Source organism: Myxocyprinus asiaticus, chromosome 26, assembly GCF_019703515.2.
Source record: "Myxocyprinus asiaticus isolate MX2 ecotype Aquarium Trade chromosome 26, UBuf_Myxa_2, whole genome shotgun sequence".
Lineage (NCBI taxonomy): Eukaryota > Metazoa > Chordata > Actinopteri > Cypriniformes > Catostomidae > Myxocyprinus > Myxocyprinus asiaticus.
Window position 1 is genome coordinate 13,935,400 of NC_059369.1, and position 27,584 is coordinate 13,962,983.

Sequence of the window (27,584 nt, forward strand, 5' to 3'; positions counted from 1 at the left end):
AGCCTTGAAATCAAGAGAGACAATCAAAGAGTACTTTTGACTTTTCAAAGATTTCCCCCAGGAAGTCAGTGCGAGCTGTCAAAACAGGTGCAGAAGTTCAAACAGGCCAGCAAACAGCAGGGGTGAGATGTTATTGGGAGTTTCTGATGAAGCACTACTTTAGTTTCGTCATTCTAGACTGTAAAAAGAAGTTTATTTCTAAAAAAAAAAAAAAAAAACTCCAGGAGAATACAAACTTATCACGTTTTCTGCATCAGAGTCAACACACTATAATGGGAGTTCACTCAAAAATTACAATTCAGTTATTATTAACTCACCCTCATGCCGTACCAGATGTGTATGACTTTCTTTCTTCTGCAAAGCACAAATTAAGATTTTTAGAAGAATATCTCAGCTCTGTTGGTCCTCTTAATGCAAGTGAATTGTGGCCAGAACTCTCCAAAGATGTTCAAATATCACATATAGGCATCATAAAAGTAATCCATAAGACTTCAGTGGTTAAATCCATGTCTTCTGAAGTGATCTAGTTGGTTTTGGATGAGTACAGAACAAAATGTCACTCCTTTTTTACTATAAATCTTGCCATTGCAATCTCTAGGCATGATCATGATTTCAGCTCAATTACACTTTCTAGTGCTTGATGCATGTGCTGAGCCTTAGATGGCGCTATAGCAAGTGCAATCGAGCTTGAAATCATGATCGCCAAGGAGACTGCTGTCAAGATTTCTAGTGAATAAGGAATTTCATTTTGCTGTTCTCACCCAAAACTGATACGATAGCTTCAGAAGACATTGATTAAACCACTGGAGTCGTATGGATTACTTTATTTGGACCTTCTGAATTTTAGTCACCATTTACTTGCATTGTGATGACAAAAAGAGCTGAAATATTCTTCTAAAAATCTGAATTTGTGTTCTGCAGAAGAAAGTCATACACATCTGGGATGAGCATTAAATCTGTATTAATGCATCATATCTAACAATAATTTAGTGAAGACATGGAAACAACTGAGAAATTTCCTTTTTTTACCTCTAATAATGTTTTCTTTGCATCTGGATTAGCCGTGCATGTACAGAATTATACATAGTTGTTAAAAAGGTTTTCATTCACAGAATGCGACATCCACAATGTGCAGTTAGGCAAAGAAATGTGTGATGCAGCAGTTTCCTTCTAAATCAAAGCCTGTTTCATTTTTTTCGGGCAATGTGATAAACCCTTTGACCTTTGGTTTCATGAAAAAATGATCAGAATGAAATTAACCAGTTATAATAGGTTACCAGCATTTAAAAATAAAGTTTTCACTCCGGAACAACTGAAAATCACTTTGTTCCCATTTTCGGTTACGTTCTGAAAAAAATAAAAAAAATCAATCGTTTTCGGTTTTCGTTTTAGTTCCTTGAACCGTTTTTAGTCCCTGGTTAATGCGTTAACTCTGGCAGCCATGGTGTTCCCATCTCAAACAGAAAAAGGGAAGAAAGGATGAAAGATTAAAAGAGAGAAAAAAGATGGATAAAATCAGGGGGAAAAAAACATCTCGCCAGCACAACTTGTATTCCCAGGGAGACGCGGACAGAGTTCTGTAATAAATCTCACTTGCTCTTCACCCAGCAGACTCTGAATGAAGTTATTTGATATAATATACTGCTCTGTGCACTTCAGTCTCTTCTGAGGGCAAAAAAATCACAGTCAGAGTGAACCTCACTGTCAGACACTCATTTCCAGCCCACTTCTGAATGTTGTCAGGCCTTTCTCTTTTGGACAAAGGTATGTGCAAACAAATAAACACAGCCTTGATTTCATGCATCATTACATTCTAAAATGTGTCAGTATGTAATGCATACTGCAACCCAAGTACTCGTCACATTCTCATTGTTGCCACTAGGGGCACTATGGTGGCAGTAGTGTAGTGTCTACGGCAGGGGTACTCAATTAAAGTTGCAAGAGGTCCGGTCTCTACATTTCCTTCCCAGCAAAGGTCCGGATAGTATGTAGCTTACAGTAGTTATATGGCTAGGAAATTATGTATCTTTTTTTTAATAGTTTTTATAACTTGCCATGTTGACAGCAGTAGTACTTTGTAAAAAATGTAAAAACCCTGATGAGGACATTGGGGGCCCAGAGACAGCTAGTGGGGTCTGAGAGATCTTTTCTACCAAAATATTAAAATATTTCATCAAGACTTCATCCGTCGAGGGCACTTAGTTGTGAATATTAAAATATAAGATCAACTGTTTGTTTTGAAGCTGAATGACAGTAGTCCAGTTTTGTTTAAATATTTTTACATTCAGGATCTATACCTATGTCTGGGACATAGGAGGCCTTTTGACAGATAAAATACTGTGGGAGAGAAAATGTATAAAAATGTAAAAGCCTGAATGGACCATTTTTATATTTTCCTTAAAGTGAGAATCTACTAACAACAAACAAACAATTTACATAACAGTGAAGCATTAAATATCTTTTGATTAATTTAAGGATAACTAGGCTTTCCTTGCCATGATGACATCTCTGCTTAATTTTCACAAAATTAGAATGAGTCACAAGTGTCCCAATGTTCAGTGGATCAGTACCCTTACAAGTGCCTGAATTCATGTTCACTATATACTGATTCACGATATAGGGAGCTAGGGAGCTGATTGAGGCCATTGACTTAAATGGCTAGTGACCTAATTCATAATATGTGCCTTAAACAAGGAAAGCCCAGAGTTTATTTAAACTAATGACCTTAGAGATGTATGGCAGCCAGATTTAGCTAAAGCTTACCTTATTAAGGACGTGCTTTTATGTGTCATGGCTAAAAGCCTTCTAAAAGGCCTTACCATACAAGCTGATAGAAGAAAAGCCCCAGCAAACCACCTGAGCAAGGAGCATTTTTCAGAGAAAAAACTCTCTCAGCACGCTGCAGTGAAACTACAAAGCCTTATCTGCAAAACTGAACTATTTAAATGTTCAACAAAGAGGTGATTAGCTACCTGATTACATGTCAAAGGACCAATCAGCTTACATCATGTGAGCCGATTGGCTTAACATGTCACAACAGATAACAAGTTCAAAGAACCTATCAGCTTGTACCACACAGAGTTGCATTGCTGTACTTTGGTCATTAAAAACAAATAATGGCGTATAATATCAATATTTGCAGAGAAAGGCAAGAAAAGTTTATTTAAATAATTCATGTTCATAAATGATATATACTATATAGTATACAATAGTATATTGTATATAAGTTTCTCTTGCCAGTAAAGTTTGAAATGAATTGAATCTGCCCATTTGATCCTATTATTAAAAAAAGTCCACTATAAGCGGCAGAGAATTTTGCCCAAATTGTAATTACAACATGTCTACTGATTTTATGGCATGAATACATACACTTGTATAAAATATTAATACCTGTAAAATGTGTCTAATGAACTCTATCTGCCAAAAAATATATATATATATAGTACATATTTAAATAATTTAAAATGAATGATGACTAACCAATTTCTTGCAATTTCTTTGAGACAAAGTATAAAGTAAATATATATATATGATGACCTTTTTAATGTTTGTAATGTATCATGTACCATCATTTAATCACGATTAATCACAGAAAAATCTGCGATTAATTAGTAAAATGTTTTAATCAACTCACAGCCCTAATATATATATATATATATATATATATATATATACATACATACACACTACCAGTCAGAAGTTTTGAAACACTTGACTGAAATGTTTCTCATGATCTTAAAATTCTTTTGATCTGAAGGCGTATGCTTAAATGTTTGAAATTAGTTTTGTAGACAAAAATATAATTGTGCCACCATTTTAATTTATTTCATTATAAAAAATTTTTTTAATAAAAATAAAATAAAATAAAAAAACAGTTTTTGAAATGATGACTTGGACCAAATAATAAAGAAAAGCAGCCAATAAGTGCCCAGCATATAGATGGGAACTCCTTCAATACTGTTTAAAAAGCATCCCAGGGTGATATCTCAAGAAGTTGGTTGAGAAAATGTCAAGAGTACATGTCTGCAAATTCTACTTTTGACTGGTAGTGTGTGTGTGTATATATATATATATATATATATATATATATATATATATATATATATATATATATATATATATATATATATATATATATATATATATAATATATATATATATATATATATATATACACACACACACTGGTGGCCAAAAGTTTGGAATAATGTACAGATTTTGCTCTTATGGAAAGAAAATGGTACTTTTATTCACCAAAGTGGCATTCAACTGATCACAATGTATAGTCAGGATATTAATAACATGAAAAATGACTATTACAATTTGAAAAAAATGTTCACAACTTCTTAAACTACTTCAAAGAGTTCTCATAAAAAATCCTCCATGTGCAGCAATGACAGCTTTGCAGATCCTTGGTATTCTAGCTGTCAGTTTGTCCAGATACTCAGGTGACATTTCACCCCATGCTTCCTGTAGCACTTGCCATAGATGTGGCTGTCTTGTCGGGCACTTCTCATGCACCTTACAGTCTAGCTGATCCCACAAAAGCTCAATGGGATTAAGATCCATAACACTCTTTTCCAATTATCTGTTGTCCATTGTCTGTGTTTCTTTGCCCACTCTGACCATTTCTTTTTGATTTCCTGTTTCAAAAGTGGCTTTTTGAGGCAAAAGTGCCTTTTTTTTTTTTTTTTTAGGAGGCAATACATTGTTTATTTCCATTTCACTGAACAGAAGCCAGTCATTGGCCTACAGTCCACAGGAATTCATTTTGCAATTGAATTCTTAAATCTGTCTGACGTGGACTTATTTATAAGGGCTTTTCTAGCGATGCATCTATATACACATAAGCCAAATGGAACTCTATACACAACGGTAATGAACACTGGTAATGTGTTGGCCAAGCATTCACGTCTGTATATGTGTACTTTTGTAGAGTATTTTTCTGGGCCTCACACTGTTTTCAAACTGAGAGTAGCATGCACAGTCACTAATGAGAAGCAATTCCTTGGCTGGAAAACCAATACTTCTGCAGATACACTGAGAGACTCCCATGTACCTGCTCAGGACGTCTTTCCTATAGTGCCAGAGGCCAAAACAAAACTGCAGTGTTTTCTCTTCCTTGTAATTTCAGTGATATGAATTTGTCTTTCTGAATTTGTCGTGTTAAGAGGCAGTTGCAGCAGGTGTCTAGCAGGGAGAGCAACAGAGACAAATAAAGTGAGGAGGCTTTAATCTGCCGTTGGATGTGGCTCTGCACCATGAGAGGCAGACTGATGTGGAAGATGAGATCATTACTATAATTGAACCCTCTGCAGTGTTTATCAAATAGATTATTTGATTTGACATTGTGAGATGAGGCATTATGAGAGTACTAGTACACCACCTTTTTGATCAGACTGGCATGCTCTCCGCCAGCTGGAAGTAAATTATTTTCTCTGCTAATTTAATTTGTCTGAGCGACAGGCATCAGTCAATTGTTTTGGAAAATGAAAAATGTGTTGACAGCTGACCTTGAGGTGTGTGAGGTGTGTGTCTTTTAAAAAAGTAGTTTACCCAGGGGTGCTGTAAGGATTTTTGGGCGCCCTGACAACTTGGACCCAAATCTTATCGTTACCCATAACATTTTTAACATTTAATTATAATTTTCTTAATAAATGTAAATCTAAGCATGATTGCATATTCAATAAGAGACACTAAAAACAAATTTCAGTTTAAATTTAATTTTTGCGTGTCCAGCGCAATGAAGCATTTGTGATAAACAACTGAACACCTGTATGGGGATCCCAAAACTAGATCATCGTTTGTTATCAATTATTACACGGCACTCTGAAATGCTCAATTCTGATTGGTCAATGGTGGTATCTAGCGGTCTGATATTTCTGAGTAATAACCGCACATCCGGGGAGTAAGATTTATCAGACCTCCCAGGTATTGCAAGTCATCTTTCCTGCTTCTTGGATCTCTGTGCAATCTCTACAAGTAAGCTAATAAAATTATTTCAACTTAAAACAATGTTTGATATCTATTTATTTATTTATTTTGCAAGTAGTCTTGTAATATTATGCACAATGAGGAGTCAGACGGTCATTAATTACGAAATAAACACCAACGGAACTCTGACACATACCGGAGGTGGATTTCATCTCTTCAGCAATTTATTAATCCTCACATAATTATATAAATATTTTATGCCCATTTATTCAATTATTTGGTTAGTAGCCATGTAATAAGCAGGATAATATACAGTCAGCTGGTTGTTATCGCAAAATAAACCCTTTCAGGGTGATACAAGATCACCATTTCGAGGTTTATTTTGTACTAACAACCGGCTGACTGTACATCATCCGTTACAGAGTACCTGTGTGATGTGGCCATTTATCACAAAATTATATAGGAAAAGAGCCTGTGTTCTGCTGGGCCCTCTGTCTGTCCAGGGCTCTCAGAATTGTCCCATTTACTTATTAGCCTTTACTTACTCACCCTCAAGTCCTTCCAAACCTACATGCTGTTATACTGTTCAATTATTTCCCATTCAACAATAGTTCATAGTGACCACAAATTTAAAAAAGGACAACAAAATGGGGGCCTGGGTAGCTCAGCAAGTATTGATGCTGACTACCACCCCTGGAGTCGCAAGTTCGAATCCAGGGTGTGCTGAGTGACTCCAGCCAGGTCTCCTAAGCAACCAAATTGGACCGGTTGCTAGGGAGGGTAGAGTCACATGGGGTAACCTCCTCGTGGTCGCAATAAGTGGTTCTCACTCACAATGGGGCACGTGGTAAGTTGTGCGTGGATTGCGGAGAGTAGCATGAGCCTCCATACGCGGAGTCTCTGCAGTGTAATGCACAACGAGCCACGTGATAAGATGCCCGTATTGACGGTAACTGAGACTTGTCCTCTGCAACCCGGATTGAGGTGAGTAACCGTGCCACCACGAGGACCTACTAAGTAGTGGGAATTGGGCATTCCAAACTGGAAGAAAAGGAGATACAAATTTTTTTTTAAAAAAACCTTTGTAAAAGTAAACTAAAGTCATAACCTTTGTGTGACGGAAATATAAACTGTTAATCACTGAAAATCCCACTGAAGCTCTGAAATTTGTTTCATTTTTACATTTTTAAAACCACATTCAGATTAAAAAATGGCAACATGCTGCACTGGTTTTGACGGAACTTGAATGGAGCATGAGATTTGAGAGGTGCAGCTGAGGAGATTTCCAGTAAATAATGACTTACATTTCGCTCTGTTGTTCACACAAAACTATCTTATGGCTTTCGAAGACTTGGTATTTAGCACATGAGTTGCATAGACTACTATTATAGTGTTTTTATTTTAATTTTTGTCCTCTTTGGACCATGACAGCCACGCACCATAAAACAGCATAAAAGTAGTCAATCCCTGCGTCCGAAATCGCGCACTGTCAGATTATGTACTGTATTTGATGAAGGACACGCTTCTTGCCCAGTAAAACAGTATGTTCTTTTAGGTATGCATGTGAGTTGTATGAATACATTTCAGATATACTTCATCCGGGGACGTGGGTTTTGCTCCTTGACCTGAATATCTGACATAATAACAACAACTTTGAAAATAAACTACTTGGGTTTTGTTAAACATGCACCATACAAGCACAAGGAACAGCTTTCTTGGCATACGCATCACTTAGTTGAAAAGAGACGTCTGACTCACGTTCATGGCTGTTCTTTTAAATCCAGTGTTTTGAACGTGATGTTTCTTCAGATCCAGAGGGATTATGGGATCATTGGGTGTCCAGAAGTACTTCTAAGTACTTAAGTGGAAATTTATTTTTAACAAAACCCATGTACTTTGGATCATCATTATTGTGGCATAAAAGTCAATTTATGAAAATAACCGATAATCTTTACAGTGCTTTAGAAATGCAATATTTTCCATTTACTTGTCTGAAATTTGCACCTAAAATTAAGCTGGACCTCAATATGTCAGTGATCTGATTTTGTAAAAGAAATGATGAGAAATCGTTGCTTACTTTCCTGTTTCCTCCATCCCATGTCACTGTCACAATCGGCAGATTAAGCGTTCAATTTCTCATTAGTAACTGCTAGAGCATCATTATATCTGTCATAATGAAATGTACAATTCTATGGGAATTTGGCTTAATGAATCTAGACCACAATCTCTTGTAATTATATCATCATAATGGAGAACTGTTTGGGTTTAATGTAAAAAACTGAGAGAATAACAGATCGAGAGTATCAGAGAGAAAGATCAGAGATGGATGTTCTCATAATTACTACCTGAATCGATCAATTTCAGTTGTAGGACCAAAAAAAAAAAAAAAAGGAAAGTTGTTCAGGTAGGCACATTGGGGTCTCTCATGGATCAATGCCTATAGCCCATTGCACCTTTTATTATCTGTTAAGTCAATAACGGGAATCAATACACTCACTTCTATCAGCTGGTGACAGCCTCCAAATATCTCTTCATATCAAAAATATCTTTAAAATCCTCATATCCTGTGTGAGTGTGTGTGTGTGTGTGTGGTCAGGTTTAAGTGGTTTACGAGGACTTTTTTTAGGTTACAAACTGGTAATTACAAGGGTATTATGTTATAAATGTGGTTTATGAGGACATTTCTAGTGTCCCCATAATACAAATCGCTTAAAAAACATCATAAACGATGTTTTATTGAAAATGTAAAAATGCAGAAAGTTTTTTGTGAGGGTTAGGTTTAGGGGTAGGGTTAGGGTTAGGGGATAGAATCTATAGTTTGTACAGTATAAAAATCATTACGTCTATGGAGAGTCCTCATAATGATAGCTGCACCAACATGTGTGTGTGTGTGTGTGTGTATGTGTGTGTGAGTGTGTATGTGTGTGTGTGTGTGTGTGTGTGTGTGTGATTGTTTGTTTCGCTAAACTTCTGATATTCCGCAAAATTTCTGAAATTGTCCTCAAAAAGCAAAGCTAATAACATATAATATATAGTGCGGACCAATAATCTATGAGCTTTGTGCAGAGCTCTCATCATTAAAATCTCTGGCCTGGATTTCAGGGCTGCCCCACTAATCTTTTAAATGAAGAGTGAGTATTTCTGATGGCAATACTTGGCAAACAGAATGGCTCACTATCTAATTCATTCTGCAGAACATGTCAAATATATAAGTTACTGCATCACCTGAATCTCGAATATTAAAAATGCACACTGCATGCTTCAAAATGAACTTTGAACAATGTATGTACAGTAGATATAGGCTTTATACAAATACACAAATCTTTACACACAACCTCATATTATTCTTTGGTTTCAAAAGAGGGATCTCTGCACACTATGACTCCAGTGCTATACTACAGATCTCTCTGTGTGTGGTTGCCATGTTGACAGATGGCACTGCCCAGGATGTTGGTTTCATGCCATGCCACAGTCTTTAAAGGGACAAGGAGGTACAAGAAGAGCCTTGCTGTCTGTTCAAAGTGCACAAAGGCTTAACAACAAAAAACACCACTGCATTAACAGAGCTAAGAGGCTTATTAGGACAAAACACACTTTCTAAGTTCTTAGAGAGGTGCAATGCTGAGAGAGTCAGGTCTGCTCATAAATATTGTGAACTGCATGTTATACACATGGTTATGATATGTGAACTTCAAGGAATAGTTCTCCCAAAAATAAAAAGTCTGTCATTATTTACTTACCTTCATGTCATTCCAAACCATTATGCTGCCATGGGTGAACTGAACATTGGCGCGAATTACATTTCAGAACTTCAGCAGAGGGTAAGATTTTCAGTGAAAAACAACTTAATTTTCAGTCAGTTGAATGCCATTGTATGGATTCAGAAAACTTATAATATAGTGCACCAGTTATTTAGACTACTTTTATGGTGCATTTATGGTGTTTTTTTGTTTTTGTTTTTTCCCTGTAATTAGGGTTTATAAAGGGATTCATTAATACTGACAAATTTTAAATCATTAATATGCGGTTATTACTACATTAATAAAAACGATGACTGTCATGCAATACTTGCCAAATAGTGAGGCATTTTACCTCACATGTTAGAATTGCTTTTATTCACTTATTCAATATTAATAACCTATGAAAATGAAGCTTTATGTAAAGTGGACACATATAAAGAATTTATTAAGGAGTTGACAACATTAGAAACCTGTCCATAAAGTTTAGTATAATTTAATGGTCATCAGGTTTTATTATATGATGTATGCTGTGAATGACAAGGAAAGTGAGCCAATACATTACGCTATTAAATATAAAAACAAATCAGACTATAGCAAAATTACATAATCCCTCTTTTTAATCTTACTATGATAATCTATTTTTGCTGCATTGTGACATAAATCATAAATTGGGCTATTTTATGTTTTTGATTAATATAAGTGTAAATAAATTACTTTATTAAGCATTTGTAACATGTAAGTTAAAATTCCCACTATTTGGCAAGTATTGCATGAAAGCTGCCCTTTTATCAGGTTGTTATATTCGCATTTCAGTGAATTATAATGCATTTGTAAATTATTTATTAGCCAATAATGAATATAAATCCTTAAAGGAATGTTTCTGTTTCAATACAAGTTAAGCTCAATAGACAGCATTTGTGGCATAATATTGATTCCCACAAACATTTATTTTGACTCGTCCCTCCTTTTCTTAAAAAAAAAAAAAGAGCAGAAATCTGGGTTCCAGTGAGGCACTTACAATGGAAATGAATGGGGCCAGTGGTTGAACATTAAATACTCACTATATCAAAAGTACTGTCACAAGACAAAGGATATGCATGTAAAAATAAGTAATTTTACAACATCGTTACCATGACGATGTTGTCAAAAAACTCTAAAACCCTAAAACGACTGTAAAAATGATGATTAAACAACTTTACAGCTCAAATAATACATGTTTTTTAACAGAAGAGTTCATGCAAGTGCTTTTATAAGATTATAAGCATCACATTTCTGTGTTTAAACCCTCCATAAATTGGCCACATTCACTTTAATTGTTCTCATTCACTTCCATTGTAAGTGCCTCACTGTAACCTCGATTTGTGCACTTTTTTTTTATTTTATTTTATTTTTTATTAATTTTTGTGGTAATCAACATTAGCCTATGAGCTTAACTTGTATTGAACCCGGAACATTCCTTTAATAATGGGGAAAATTAAGGTAAGTGTTACTAGTTCTTTTTGGAGCTTGAAAGATGTGGTCACTATTAACTGTCATTGTATGGAAACTGTAAAATTTCTTCAAACATTTCACAAAAAACAACAACAATGGGAGTGGAACAGCATGAGGGTGAATAAATAATTGCTGAATTCTACTTTTTTGTGTACTTTTCATTTAACATGTCATTTAAATCTAATGCCACTGAATATCTAGCCACCCATAACTAGAGCAACTGCGATGACTAATGTTTTATATAAACTTCCCTTTGTAGTGGATAAAATAATGGCCACCCCACTGTGTCATTCAATGCCTGTTCTTCATGTTAGACTTTACAATAATGATGATGCATGTTACTGCGGGGTTGTTTCTTTGGCCGACTTATCAAGCATGCCATTTTCATGACTACGGCCTTCTGTGTACAGCACAATGTGAAATTGGATGAAGCAATTCCATGACTGGATTTGAGAATTTGACTCAGAGTGAAATTGCCAAACGTTACATCTCCATGTTGTTTGAACAAGATTAGAAAATAATTTAAGGCTGTAATCATTTGGAATCCCTTTAGCTGAATAGAAGAGATTACAAAGAGAGGGAATTTTTCACTTTTGTGACATGCATAGAATAGACAGTGCCATTAAAGCACACAAATATATTGCAATGTGCCACTAAACAATTTCATGCAGCCTAATAATAAAAAAGTGCTTTTTGGGGTTTTGTACTCTGCTCTGCCTCAACAATATCACTGAGTTTGTTAAATGGAATGTAATGGGTATTCACTCTGCAATATTGTATAATGAAAATGTACACACTTGATTTCCCAAGTTCTTTTGTCATTTTCCAGTACTCTGCACTCATTTGTATTTTTGTCTGCACAGTTAGCTGTCTTTTAAGTGAAAGTGTCACAAAATGTCAGAGAGACATCTCTCTACTAAAATTATCTCCATGGTAAGATATTTATTTCAGGCTTGTAAATAAGTCCTTGTCACATTCCTTTTGAAATGCATTTATCATTAAGTTTTGCTGATGAATATTTTGTGACAACCAATTTGTCATTTTAATGTAATTGCTGTCTTTTCTTAAATGTAAATTTAATGCTGCAAAATGAGAGGGGGCAATTATCATTGCATATTCTTGATAGCTGCATTTTGTATGTATAGTTCAGGGTTTAATTTTACTGCATCAAGTGACATCTGTAAGAAATGAAAACGTAAGTGGTGTCAGACCTCCACAGTGAAAAAGAAAACTAAATGTTCTTTGATGTTGAGTGGATCATTGTGGATCGCTGTGGATCACTTTCATTTCCACTTGTCTCAAGTTTCTTTTTAGATTTGGGGTTTTTAATGAATGCTAATCAATACTCTTAAGCATACCATCTTGAATTGTAAAATATTTTCATTGTCAAAAAATCCCCAGAAGCTGTTATGGTGTATGCTTAGCCAACGTCTCTGGTTATGACTTCTTCCATTCCCACTCCTTGTTATGATCAAAGGCATGGGCTTGAGTTGGACATAAATGGCCCCCAATTAGATGAAGCCAGACTCACCAATTATCCTGTACACCATATCACTGTAAAGAATAGACATTTGTATTCCTTTTGCAAAAGGTACTACATGCCGCAACATTGCTCAAAGCTATTGCCTACCGACCAAAACTGAGCAAAAGAGTAGCATTTTTTGTTCCTGTGGCTGTCAAATTCAACATTGGCACAATAACACCCTCAACTGACAAACATTATGAATCATAGCCTCAATGATCCACTTCAAATACAACACTATGAGAACAAGCAAAATGATTGACAGGTGAAAAGCTTCAATGTCCGTGATCCATGGACACATTTTTGTTTGCTGTTCACAAAGTCTAGTGCTGTAACAGAGACTGGTGAGATATCTCAGGACCCTTATTTCATTAATATCTTTAAGGGAGTAGGAACATTTTTTTTGCATACTTTTCCATTAAAAAATCGCTTACAGCACATTTATGGTGCAATGGTTGTCACTGGGGTGGTACTCTCAAGGGGACCTTTTGTGAACCTCTAGTTAAACATAACTCTTTTTGGGTGCATAATTGTGTACGCTACTCCCAAAAATAGTACAAAGCAGTTGGCGCAGCAGTAAATACCTAAAGAATTGAGACCTGGGGATCCCAAAATGTTGAACCATATTTTCAAAGGATCTCAACACTCCACTCTCATATAGGTCACAGAGCTTATTAACTTCCCTCTCAATCCACTCTGTTCAGCAGAAAGGGGACTTACTAATACATAATTTTGGGTTCAGCCATATACTCGCGGCAACATTTAAATAAATGTCCAAATTAAACACTCTGGACACTTTTGTCCATACCGAGTGCAAATGCGAGATAACGGGGTGTAACTTACATCTCCGGTTAGTTTAATAGAAAGGCTTTGCAATGGCTAAGGAGGGTCAAGAAATTCCTGTACAATACAAAACCAGGGAGGGGCTCTCTCAGTTGGAAGCGACCAATGAGCCAAATGTCTGAGACCAAATGCATAATAATAAAACAAAATCTTGGCTAGGCCTAGCCCACCTTTGTCAATCGGCCAAAGTAACTTACTGAAATGCAATTTGGGACGTTTACTATTCATTTACACTCGCTATGCTATCCAATTGCTTGAAATAAGAGAGGGGGAAATCTACAGGGAGTGATTGTAGCAGGTAGTTGAATTTTTGGAATACAACTCATTTTAATAACATTAACCTTCCCAATCATAGATAAATGTAATGAAGCCCACCTGCCCACATCACTCGAAAATCTTTTTATTAAGGGGTCAAAATTAACTCTAACTATATCACACAAATTTGCTGAGAATAAAATGCCCAAATACTTAATGCCCTGTTTGGGCCACTGGAAGGCGCCCGGCTAAAAAGCAGTTACTGGGCAGTACACTATCAGAGCCAAAGCTTCGGATTTAAACCAATGGACTCTGTATCCTGAGAACTTAGAAAAGGAAATAATGATTCTTGGAGGCAAGGCATAGATCTAGTGTGATCGGAGACAAATAATAAAATATAATCTGCGTAAAGCAAAAGCTTATGTGCCATACCTCCCACCACCACCCCTGGAAAATCATCTTCCTTTCTTATTGCAGCTGCTAATGGTTCCAGGGCAAGACAGAACAATAATGGGGAAAGAGGGCAACCCTGCTGGGTGCCCCTATCCAGAGTAAAATAATCTGAAATTAATCCATTTGTTTGTACCGGTGCTACTGGGTGTCTATAAAGTAACTTAATCCATCCAATAAAAGTATTCCCGAACCCATATATTTCCAAAATGTTAAAAAGATAATCCCATTCTACCATATCAAACGCCTTTTCGGCGTCAAGTGAGATGGGTGTGACCGGAGTCTGATCATTCTCCACTGACCACATAATATTGATGAAACGCCTAATGTTATCAGAAGTGCTGCAGACCCGAATAAACCCCACCTGATCTAAATGTATAAGAGATGTCATAACTTCATTTAACCGGTTAGCCAAAATTTTTGACAATATTTTTACATCTAGTTGGATCAGGGAAATTTGACAGTAACTCTTACACTCGCTTGGATCTTTGTCCTTTTTAAGAATCAGACTGATCCAGGCATGTGTCTTGGTTGGCAGAAGCTTTCCATTCTTTAATGAATCCGTATAGACTTCTAACAAAAGTGGAGCCAGTTCTGTAGCATAAGATCCAAAAAATTCAGTGGCAAAGCTGTCTGGCCCCGAAGCCTTGCCTGTAGGCAAGCCTTAATTATCTCATCAAGCTCCTCCAAGGTTATCTCAGAATCAGGAGAATTGTTTTGCTCCATTGTCAGTTTAGGGAGTTCTAATGGTTACAAAAATTCTAATATCTTCATCAGTAGACGAAGACGTGGAGCTATAGAGATCAATAATTCTTTAAAAGCATTATTAATATCAATGGCTGAGGTAAAAATTTCACCACCAGCAGATTTCACTGAGGGAATGGTAGAAAAAGACTCTCTCTACTTTATATATCTAGCCAGAAGTTTTCCTGCTTTGTCCCCCGACTCAAAATATGACTGTCTTGCCCTGAATAGCCAAAACTCCACCTTCCGTGACAAAATAGTATTGTATCTGTATTTCAATCAGGTCAATTCTCTGAGGCCATCAGATGACATTCGGCACTTCAGCTCTGCTTTTAATATTCCCTTCCAACTCCACGAGTTCTTGTGTTTTGGATTTTTTGATGAATGAGGCATACTGTATGATCTGACCCCTAAGAACTGCTTTAAGTGCCTCCCAAGCCATGCCCACAGAGGATACTGAGGACCAGTTTGATTTCGGTCTTTAACATTTGTTGAAATTCAGGATTTTGCAAAAGGGATCCATTAAAGCACCAACTATATGATTTCTTTTTCTCCATATGTGGCAACACCTCTAAACTCACCAGGGCCTGATCTGAGACTAAGATACTTCCAACTGAGCAATCAACAACAGATGAAATGAGGAACTTAGATATAAAAACAAATCTATTATAGAATAAATCTTATGAACTGATGAAAAAAATGTATAGTCCCTACCAGATGGGTTCAAAAGTCTCCAAATATCTTTCAGATCAAGATTTTAACACATCCTGTGAAGCATAAATGTTGCTCTAGTGGACTTACTTTTGCTTCACTATGATCAAGGGCTGAGTCCATCAAAAGATTAAAGTCTCCTCCCAATATTATATCATGAGGGGTGCCAGCGATTTGCAATATCCCTTCAAGATCTATAAAAAAGCCCTGATCACCAGCGTTAGGTGTGTAAATATTAGCCATCATCAACATTTTCCCCTGAATTTCTGCTAAAACAATAATGACTCTTCCTAATTTATCTTAATCTGTTTGAGACATTTGAACTGTAGATGTTTACTTATCAGTGTAATGACTCCACTTACTTGAGCCAGCACTAAAGAAAACATGTCCACCCCATATCTTCCCAAATGTTTCAGCTTCCTGTTGAAGAAACACTATATCATATTTCTTACATTTAAGAATAGAAATAACCTTCCTTCTTTTTATGGGGTGCCCCAACCCATTCGCATTCCACCTGGAGAGAGACAATCCACTCATATTAACATTTGACATTAGAAAAAAATAGATTGTGTGTCAAAAACAAAATTATAATGACCACATTCCAACATTAGTGCAACAATCAAGCCCCGAACTTCACCCAGAAAAAAAAAAAAAAAAAAGAAAAAAGAAAAACGTGCGCATTAACCCCACGAATGACAGTGCCAACTGGCATCCATCCCTCTAAACTTAAATGGTCCTACGAGAGTCCACATGACAACTTTGCTGTCAGATTGCTCAAGTCCGGTGCTTCTATAAAAATTTGTGAGACAGAATTACACAACAGAAAATAATCTATAAAACAATCTCCAGCCAATAGGAGGCATAAGCACAAAGAGCATGTAGATTCATCCACATAACTGTCCCGAAGGTGTGTTCCTCCACAAAACAAGCTCCAGCCACTAGCAGAACCAGCACAAAAAAAAAAACTTTCAGCTTCCTCGGGCAGTCAAATGAATGTTCAGTGAGCCAGCCCATTCAGCTATTATCTAAGTGCAACAAATTACCTAATCACTCCAATGTCCTGTAAGAAATATTCCACAAAACAAACTCCAGCCAATAGGAGGCATAAGCACAAAATCAAGGTCAGTCAAGTGAATGTTCAGTGAGTCAGGCCCATTCGGCTCAGTCCATTGACAATGAAGGACATCGCTTGTTGTGGGCATGTAAATATTTTGCGGCCATCCTTAGTATCTATTCTCAATTTGTCCGGGAACATCAGTGCAAAAGTGACCTTCCGTTGATGTAAGAGTTTCTTGCATTCCTTGAATCAATCACGTTTCTCTCGTTGAATTTGCAAAGAGTGGTTTTCCAAGAAAGCCTTCCTTTACTCCTCGCCTCGCAAAACACAAGATTTTTATCGGATGATCTCAGAAATTTGGCCAGAATTGATCGGGGCCTGTCTCCCACAGCAGATCGCCGAGCTGGAACTCTGTGAGCTTGCTCAATTTCCAGCTTATGGCCTGTTATGTCGAGCAGACTCAGGAAGTCTTCCTCGTCCTCAGGAATTCCAACAATTCGGAAGTTGTTTCATCAATTACGATTCTTTATGTCTTCCAACTTTTCCCAGACTCGCTCCAAGTCTGCCTTGGTCGCTAGCGGGTTAGCAGCTAATTCCTTCTCCGAACATCCGCAACTCTTGTAACCATATCAGTGAATTTCATCTCCATGGCAGTCACTTGAGCAAGTAAGTGTCTTTTAATATCTCCAGAGCTTGATGATTTTGAATTCTTTGACATATTGTCTTCCTAGAACAGTTAAGAATCAGGATGTATCGAATCTCATCGGTTTATGACACAAAAAGTATTAAAACTAGTAAAGTGCGCAGAGCTCACCGTTCACACGTCCGAACCTCGCATGGCGCCATGCAACTCGCTTTAAATCTTTAATATCTGCCATTTTTCAGCATGCATCAGGTTTTCCCCCACATTATTCTCTTATCGCGATTCAACTGTGTAAATTTTAAAGCGTGCACCCATTTTCTCCTCTGTGTTACATGGATTATTGCATTGACCTCAAAGCACCGCTCATCAAGAACAACCATAACAACAAACAATTGCGTGAGGGATTCTCATCGATCTCAAACCCTCGCCACTCAGGAACAACCAACAACAACAAACAATTGCCGTAAGTCATGGCATCCGCTCATATTATTGCTTCCTGCATTACATGGCACATGTTTACTATAACTTCTTCCATCAGCAGTGAGAGATTCACATGTGATAAATGTAAGGAATTAGTCAGGCTGATGGAGAAGTTTAATGAATTAGAGACCCGCATCCGAATGCTAGTGGAGGTCAGTGAGAAAGAGAAGTGGGTACTAAGAAGATACTGTTTCGGATGCGGGTAGAACAGCAACCAACACACACACTTTGGTTCCAGCTGTAGAGTCCCCGCAGCAGGGTGTTTAGTTGACGCCTCAGTGGCATACTCGATCAGCAAAGCGACACCACTCTCCCATTCCTGTTAGGGTTTCCAATCGATTCTCCCCACTCAGTGATGCACCCACTGAGAATCATTTTGAAAGAGCCTTGGTCATAGGTGATTCTATTGTAAGGAACTTGGAAATAGAGACTCCAGCCACCATCGTTAAATGCATTTTGGGTGCCAGAGCGTCTGACATCAGATCAAATTTACAAGTGCTGGCTAATGCTAAATGTAGATTTTCTAAAATTGTTATTCATGTCGGCACTAACGATGTCCGGCTTCACCAGTCGGAAATCACTAGAGATAATGTTAAAGAGGTGTGTGAACTTGCAAAAATTATGTCAGACACTGTAATATGCTCTGGCACCTCCCTGCACTTCGTGGTGACGAGGTTTATAGTAGATTAGTGTCACTGAACGGCTGGATGTCTGAGTGGTGTCTGGAGAATAGCATAGGATTTATAGACAATTGGAAGAATTTTTGGGGTAGACCTGACCTGCTAAAGAGAGACGGACTCCATCCCTCCAGGGAAGGTGGCGCTCTCCTCTCTAGTCATTTGGCTCATAGTCTTAATAGTGATAGGATTTGATTAACTGGGACCCAGGTCAGAAAGCAGACAAACTGGCTAAACTGAACGTCTGCTAGCTGCCTTGAGACGTCACACAGGTCACATAAACTACAACACATAGAGAGTGTATCACCTAGATATCAAATAGAAACTGTGTCTGTTCCCCAAACTACCAAACACAACCACTCACTAAATAATTTAGAAAAACTTTTATTAAGGTCAAACTTGAAAAAAAAAAAAAAACTAATAAATTGAAGATAAACATCATATAAAGATAGGGCTACTAAACATTAGATCTCTTTCAACCAAAGCACTAAATGTAAATTAAATTATTACAGATCATAGTTTGGATGTGCTCTGTTTGAATGAAACCTGGCGTAAACCAGATTAATATATTAGTTTAAATGAATCTACTTCCCCAGGTTATTGTTACAAAAATGAGCCTCGTCAGAAGGGTTGAGGAGGAGGTGTTGCTACAATTTACAGTGATGTTTTTGGTGTTACTCAGAGGACAGGATATAAGTTTAAGTCTTTTGAACTAATTATGCTTAATGTAACACCATCAGATATAAATAAAAAATCTGTCATCTTTTGCCCTTGCTACAGTATATAGATCACCCTGGCCTTATTCTGATTTCCTTGGTGAATTTTCTAATTTTCTATCAGATTTAGTAGTTACTGTGGATAGAACTTTAATTGTTGGTGACTTCAACATTGACATAGATAATTAAAATGACACATTGGGATTAGCATTTATCAATATTCTCAACTTGCTTGGAGTCAGACAAAATGTGACAGGACCAACTCATCGCCATAATCATACGCTAGATTTAATTCTGTCATATGGAGTTGATGTTGATACTATAAAAATTCTACAGCAGAACGATGACATCTCAGATCATTACCTCGTCTCTTGTATGCTGCGATCAGCTAATGTTACTCAATCTACACCACGCTATCGTTCAGGTAGAACAATCCTTTCGACCACTAAAGATAGCTTCACTAAAAATCTTCCAGATCTATCTCATACTGTAACATATACTCAGAGTCGAGGATGATGTTTGAACCCAAGCAGGTATTTATTGACACACAAACAAAGACAGCAGGTAAGTGATGACATGACAGTACTGGGTTGCAGTGGTGATAGTTTACGTGATGAAGACTAATGCTGATAGAGATAGTGACTTTCCTTGAGGTGGAGGGTGTGCAACAACAAAGCTTGCGTTGAGGAGATGGACACTGGAGTCGCTGGAGAGGAAACGTTCGGAGTAGAAGAGTCACTCGAGAGGAGCGGAATCGTTATGGTGTTTAACGCTGGAGATACAGGTAAATGAGTCAGTACACGAAGTTGAGACCAGACACAGAATGGAAGGGGAGTGAAGTTTATATAGAGGGGTTGATTGATGCAATGATTGGAGGCAGGTGTGGGTGATCAGTACTCAGGAGAGTGAGAGGGTTGAGCGAAATTGGTAGGTGGGTCAGAAGGATCCGTGACACATACACTCAGTAAGCCCCAAAGTCTAGAAGAACTTGATGAAATAACAGAAAACATAAATACAGTCTTCTCTATCACTCTTGATAGTGTCACCCCCCTTTGATTAAAGAAAAGAAAAGAAAAAAGCCCCGCACCATGGTACAATAATCACACTCATGCTCTCAAGAGAGCAGCTCAGAAAATGGAGCGCAAGTGGAAGAATACAAAATTAGATGTATTTTGTGGTGCATGGAAGGATAGTGTCTGTAGCTACAGACAGGCACTAAAAGCTGCCAGGTCAGCATATTTTAGCAAACTCATAGAAAATAAGCACAACAATTCTAGGTGTTTATTCAGTACTGTGGCTAAATTGGTTAGGAATAAAGCCTGAACCAGATATTACATCGCAGCACAGTACTTATGACTTCATTGATTTCTTTACTGATACATTTTAAATAATCAGAAATAAAATTGGAATTATGCAATCATCTGTCACAGTACCTGAGAAAACAGTGTCTCATAATTTTCCACACATGAAACTTCAATCCTTCGCTGTCATAGGTCATGAAGAGCTAACAAAACTTGTCGAAACATCAAAAGCCACAACATGTATGTTAGATCCAATACCAACTAAGCTCTTAAAAGAGCTCAGAACCTCTTCTTAATATATTAACTCCTCAGTATCCTTAGGACATGTCCCAAGAAACTTTAAAATGGCAGTTATCAAACCGCTTATTAAGAATCCACAACTTTATCCTGGAGAATTGGCCACTTATAGACTGATTTCAAATCTCCCGTTTATGTTGAAAATACTAGAAAAGTTGTGTCCTCCCAATTATATTCATTTCTACAGAGAAATAGTATATATGAACAATTTCAGTCAGGATTTAGGCCACACCACAGTACAGAGACTTCACTTATCAGAGTTACTAATGACTTGCTCTTATCATTTGATTGCAGCTGCATTTCTCTTCTAGTGCTTTTAGATCTTAGTGCTGCTTTCGACACGATAGATCAAGATATTCTCTTGAATAGGCTAGAGAACTATGTTGGCATTTGTGGACTTGCATTAGCATGGTATAGGTCCTATTTAGCAGACCGCTACCACTTTGTCTGTGTAAACGAGGAATTGTGAAATCAAACAAAAGTTAAGTATGGAGTGCCACAGGGATCAGCTTTAGGGCCTCTGCATTTAACCTTATATATGCTTCCCCTGAGAGATATTATCAGGAATCATGGAATAAGTTTCCACTGTTATGCTGACGATACCCAACTTTATATTTCTTCAAAAACTGACGAAATTTCACAATTCTCCAAATTAGCAGAGTGTATCAGTGAAATCAAAGACTGGATGGCCAGAAATTTCCTTCTACTCAATTCCGACAAAACAGAGGTACTAGTTATTGGACCAAAATCCTCTAAAAATAAGCCACTAAAATATAATTTGACTCTCGATGGATGAACTGTTACATCGTCTTCAACAACGAAGAACTTAGGTGTTATATTTGATACCAATATGTCATTTGAAAATCACATTTCCAATGTTCGTAGAACAGCATTCTTCCACCTAAGAAATATTGCTAAGTTACGACACATGCTGTCTGTTGCTGATGCCGAAAAACTAATTCATGTGTTCATGACCTCAAGACTAGATTATTGTAATGCATTATTGGGAGGCTGTCCAACAAGTTCAATAAATAAACTCAACTGGTTCAAAATGTTGCAGCCAGAGTGCTGACTAGAACCAAAAAATATGATCATGTTAAATTTCGTATTCATTTTAAAATTCTGTTAACTACATAAAGTTGTGCTCAAAAGTTTGCATGCCCTTTGAGAATTGGTAATATATGTACCATTTTTAAAGAAAACATGAGTGAGCAGGCAAAACACATTTCTTTTATTTCTTATGGGATTCATATTCAACTGTAGGTTATAACAGATTGGCGCAATCATAAAACAAAACATGGCAACAAAGAAAAAAATGAAATGACCCCTGTTCAAAAGTCTGCATACCCTTAGTTCTTAATACTGTGTATTGCCCCCTTTAGCATCAGTGACAGTGTGCAGTCTTTTGTAATAGTTGTCTATGAGGCCTCAAATTCTTGCAGGTGGTATAGCTGCCCATTCATCTTGGCAAAATGCCTCCAGGTCATGCAAAGTCTTTGGTCGTCTTGCGTGAACCGCACGTTTGAGATCTCCCCAGAGTGGCTTGATGATATTAAGGTCAGGAGACTGTGATGGCTACTCCAGAACCTTCACCTTTTTCTGCTGTAACCACTGGAGGGTCAACTTTGCCTTGTGCTCAGGGTCATTGTCATTCTGGAAAGTCCAAGAGCGTCCCATGCGCAGCTTTCGTGCAGAAGAATGCAAATTGTCTGCCAGTATTTTCTGATAACATGCTGCATTCATCTTGCCATCACTTTTCACAAGATTCCGTGTGCCTTTAGAGCTCACACACCCCCAAAACATCAGTGAGCCATCACCATGCTTCACAGTGGGGATGGTATTCTTTTCACTAAAGGCCTTGTTGACCCCTCTCCAAACATAGCGCTTATGGTTGTGACCATAAAGCTCTATTTTGGTCTCGTCACTCCAAATTACAGTGTGCCAGAAGCTGTAAGGCGTGTCAAGGTGTTGTCGGGCATATTGTAACCGGGCATTTTTGTGGCATTGGCACAGTAAAGGCTTCTTTCTGGCAACTCAACCATGCGGCTCATTTTTGTTCAAGTATCGTTTTATTGTGCTCCTTGAAACAACCACACCGTCTTTTTCCAGAGCAGCCTGTATTTCTCCTGAGGTTACCTGTGAGTTTTTCTTTGTATCCCGAACAATTCTTCTGGCAGTTGTGGCTGAAATCTTTCTTCATCTACCTGACCTTGGCTTGGTATCAAGTGATCCCTGAATTTACCACTTCTTAATAAGTGATTGAACAGTACTGACTGGCATTTTCAAGGCTTTGGATATCTTTTTATTTCCTTTTCCATCTTTATAAAGTTCCATTACCTTGTTACGCAGGTCTTTTGACGGTTCTTTTCTGCCCCCCATGGCTCAGTATCTAGCCTGCTCAGTGCATCCACGTGAGAGCTAACAAACTCATTGACTATTTATACACAGACACTAATTGCAATTTAAAAAGCCACAGGTGTGGGAAATTAACCTTTAATTGCCATTTAAACCTGTGTGTGTCACCTTGTGTGTCTGTAACAAGGCCAAACATTCAAGGGTATGTAAACTTTTGATCAGGGCCATTTGGGTGATTTCTGTTATCATTATGATTTAAAAAGGAGCCAAACAACTATATGATAATAAATGGCTTCATATGATCACTATCCTTAAATAAAAGACAGTTTTTTTGCATGATCAGTCATATTTTTAAAATCAATGCCAAAATGTCACAATTTCTGTCAGGGTATGCAAACTTTTGAGCACAACTGTACAAAGCTTGAATTGTCTAGCTCCACAGTCCTTAAGTGACATTCTACCATGCTATATTCCATCATGTTCATTACGATCGCAAAACTCAGGCCTGTTAATAGTTCCCAGAATAGCAAAATCCACAAAAGGAGGTAGATCCTTTTCCTGTTTGGCTCCTAAACTATGGAATAGTCTCCCCCAACACACGGGATGCAGACACACTCACTGAGTTTAAGTCTACACTAAAGACTCATCTATTTAGCCAGGCATACACCTAATGTATTCTTCACCACTCAATTAGGCTGCTTTAGTTAGGTCTGCCAGAACCTGAAACACTGATCATGATCTATAACTCTGCAAAAAATTGAATGGCATCTACGCTGATATTATTCTATTTGTGTCCATGTCTCAACCTCGGAACTCCTATCCTGAGGTCACCAGAACCGGCTGGATCCAGCTCCATTCCTGCTTGGTATCGGATTTCACTGCTACATGTATCTGAGTGATGACGACAAAATGCAGCCAGTGCCAGCCAGACATCACTTCAGTCTATTATAATGGACCTCAGAGGATGAACTGATGCCAACTCCAACCATAAGACATGGGATAATTCATATGCCATTGCCTGAACCTTGGACTTAGGATAGACCTCAATGAAATTACCGGTCGGTTGAACTGCGAAGCACCTCACTGATCTTGGCCTGCATCACCTTGGTCTAATGATGGACTACACTCTTAAAATGGAATACATAGACTATCAATAAATTGCCAACAAAAGCCTTCATCGGCCAACTAACAAAGGACAATGTATCTATATGAACTTCTGCAGTTAATCCAGGATGAACTTCAAAGACATGAAGTCATTAATCTTACAGTTCTATCAAAATCTTTGTTTAAACACTGGCCCTTAACACTTACTTAGTTTAATCATTTTAAACCATGACTTGCACTGCACATAAATAAGTAATATTGGCATTATATTCATGCTGTTAGCCAGAGAGGAACTGCCCTCCACAGTGAGCCTTGTTTCTCCCAAGGTTATTTTTCTCCATTAACCAACATCTTATGGAGTTTTGTATTCCTTGCCACAGTCGCCTTCGGCTTGCTCATGGGGTTTCTAAATACAATTATTATTTAATTACTTATTTTTATACACACTTCATAATCGTATTTAATCAAACTACTCAATGATGACTCTAAGACTTTATAGATATTACGGTTTCATTTTCTGTTAATGCATGATTTTCTGTAAAGCTGCTTTGAAATGATGTGTGTTGTGAAAGGCGCTATACAAATCAAAATGACTTTATGCTGCATTTTTGTCCTTTCCGGAGCTTGAAAATTTTGGACCCCATTGACATTGGATGGACAAAAAGACAATAATATCCTTCAGAAAAATCTTCATTTTTGTCCTGCAGAAGAAAATAAATTCATATGAGTTTGTGACGTCATAGTGGTGAGTAAATGATGAGAGACTAATGATTTTGGGGTAAACTATTCCTTTAATATGTTGCTAAGATAATGTTGCGATACTCTAATAATATCAAAACATTGTGCATATGAACATTGGGTAAAGTGGTTCTTAGATAATTGACATTTTGACAATTTACATTTCTCTCTCTACAGGCTTGAGGAAGGGGGTGGGGTCCGGCAGCCAGGAACAAGGCTTGAGGATGGGGGCGAGGTTCAGCGACCAGGAAGGAGGCTTTTGGAGGTCTGGCAGGGCGATGACCACTGGACAGAGGTCAGGCATGTAGGCGGCCTCTGGAGAAGGGTCAGACAGAGCAGCGGCGACCGCTGGACAGAGGTCAGGCAGGTTCGGGACAGCAACCGCAGGCTAAGGGTCAGATTTGGTGGCGGCCACTGGTGACTGAACAAGATCATCGACGATCACAGGGAACTGGACATGCTCGTCAAAGGCCACAGGGAACAGGACAGGCTCGTTGACGGCCACAGGGAACAGGATAGGCTCGTCAACAGCCTCGGGCTCCTCCAACTTGTGCCGGTCAGCAGTTGGCTCCTCCGCCTCCTGGCGGTCAACAGCGAGCTCGGCTGCCTCCTCAGGGTCAACAGTGAGCTCAGATGCATCCTGGCAGTCAACAGCAAGCTCGGCCGCCTCCTGGCAGTCAGCTCTGGGCTTGGCCACCTCCTGGTGGTCAGCTGCGGACAGCTGTTTCCTCCTTCTCTTCCTTCGCTTACGAGTCATTGGAGATCTGGAGGATTGACTGGATGGGGGTAAGACAATGGACTGATCACTCATGAGAGGCTGCCAGCAGTCTGGGTTAATCCAATCCTCCCTGTGGGATAGGTAACTCACAAAACCCCCAAACGTCAAAACCCCCAGACTTTCCACCTCCCAGGGCCCGAGAGGTTGCTCAAAGCAGGAGTTAAAAAAATTCTTGAGGGCAACATCATTGTAATCCAGCCCCTCCGCTGTTCTCAGGAACTCATGGAAAAACCAAAATAAATAAATAAATAAATAAAACCCCGAGGGGCAAAACATTACAGTCCAGCGGGACAATCTGGTGATGGGCTGGGCTGGAGAGAGGAGCCTCTAAGGCCGTGTGGCTCATTATTACACAACAGGAACAGACTGGGACACGAACTGACAGATAAACAACCTAGACAACCTAGACAGTGTCTGTGAGCTCAGACAGTGACAGGGGAATGACCTCGTGGTCATAGGCACTGGCAGTGATGGGGGAACAACCTTTGTGGCTGAGAGTACAGGCAGTGGCGGGGGAATGACCTCTGTGGTTGTGGGCTCAGACAGTGACAGGGGAATGACCTCGTGGTCATAGGCACTGGCAGTGATGGGGGAACAACCTTTGTGGCTGAGAGTACAGGCAGTGGCGGGGGAATGGCCTCTGTGGCCAGGAGCGCTGGCAGCGACTGGGGAACAGCCTCCATGGCCGGGAGCGCTGGCAGCGACTGGGGAACAGGAACCCTTCTCCTCCTCCTCTTCTGGATGGCCAGGAGCACTGCTGTGGGAGTGGCCATCATGACTGGGGATGCTGGCACTGGGACGGCCGAGGCTTCAAGCATTGGCTCTGGGTCGGACGAGGCTTCAGGAACAGGCTCATTGACCATGGCAGGCCCATCTTGCCCGCCCGGTCAGAAAAAAAGTTGATGTAAGTGACCCTTTAATGTTCGGCCATGACCAGAAAAGATGGCTCCTTAAAAAGCATCCAGGGACACGAGAGACAGACGCAAAGACCGACATAGATTATTGACATGCAACCAAGATAACACAAGGGCGATGCACCCACGTCAATAACAGACAGACAAGGATTATGAATGTCCGGGTCCCGATACAGACCGCAACCGATCTAGACAGGAAGTCAGGACCCAGAAGCCATACTCCAGACATGAAACACAACAGACAGAAGAGCGCACCGCATGGAAAAAAACAGAGACCGTGTGCTCACACAAAAACAGACATGGTTGGATAATGCCATTATGTTAGTGTAACAGAGACACCATATGTTCCTGGGGAGTCTTTTAGAATTAGACTTTTACCGCTTTATTCCCACTGCAATAATAAAATAATATTAGCTCAAAATATATTGGATTATGTCAAATATATGCAAAAAGCTGAACTTTTCAACTTTGAAATCTATTAATGCAAATTTGACAAAACTGGGTTATTTTTGCAATTAGGATCAGTTCACAAATACAATTATCGCATACATATGTTAGGGGAGGTGTTTCAATTTCCTCCTGAATCATCACGTGTTGTTCAGGTGTTGCTTTCATGGCTTTTAACACAGCCACAGTTGCCATGGATATCTGCCTGTTGAGATTACGCCCAATCAGAGCTTACTTCGCCGCAGCCTTGCGACAAACCCAAATTATATTGTGTAAGCTTCAAAGCACTGTGAGCCACTTCCAGGAAACAAGAATGGTGACATTAGTATTCAATGTGTCACCCTCCTCTCACATGTAAAACAACTTCAAACACAGTTCCCACCTGAG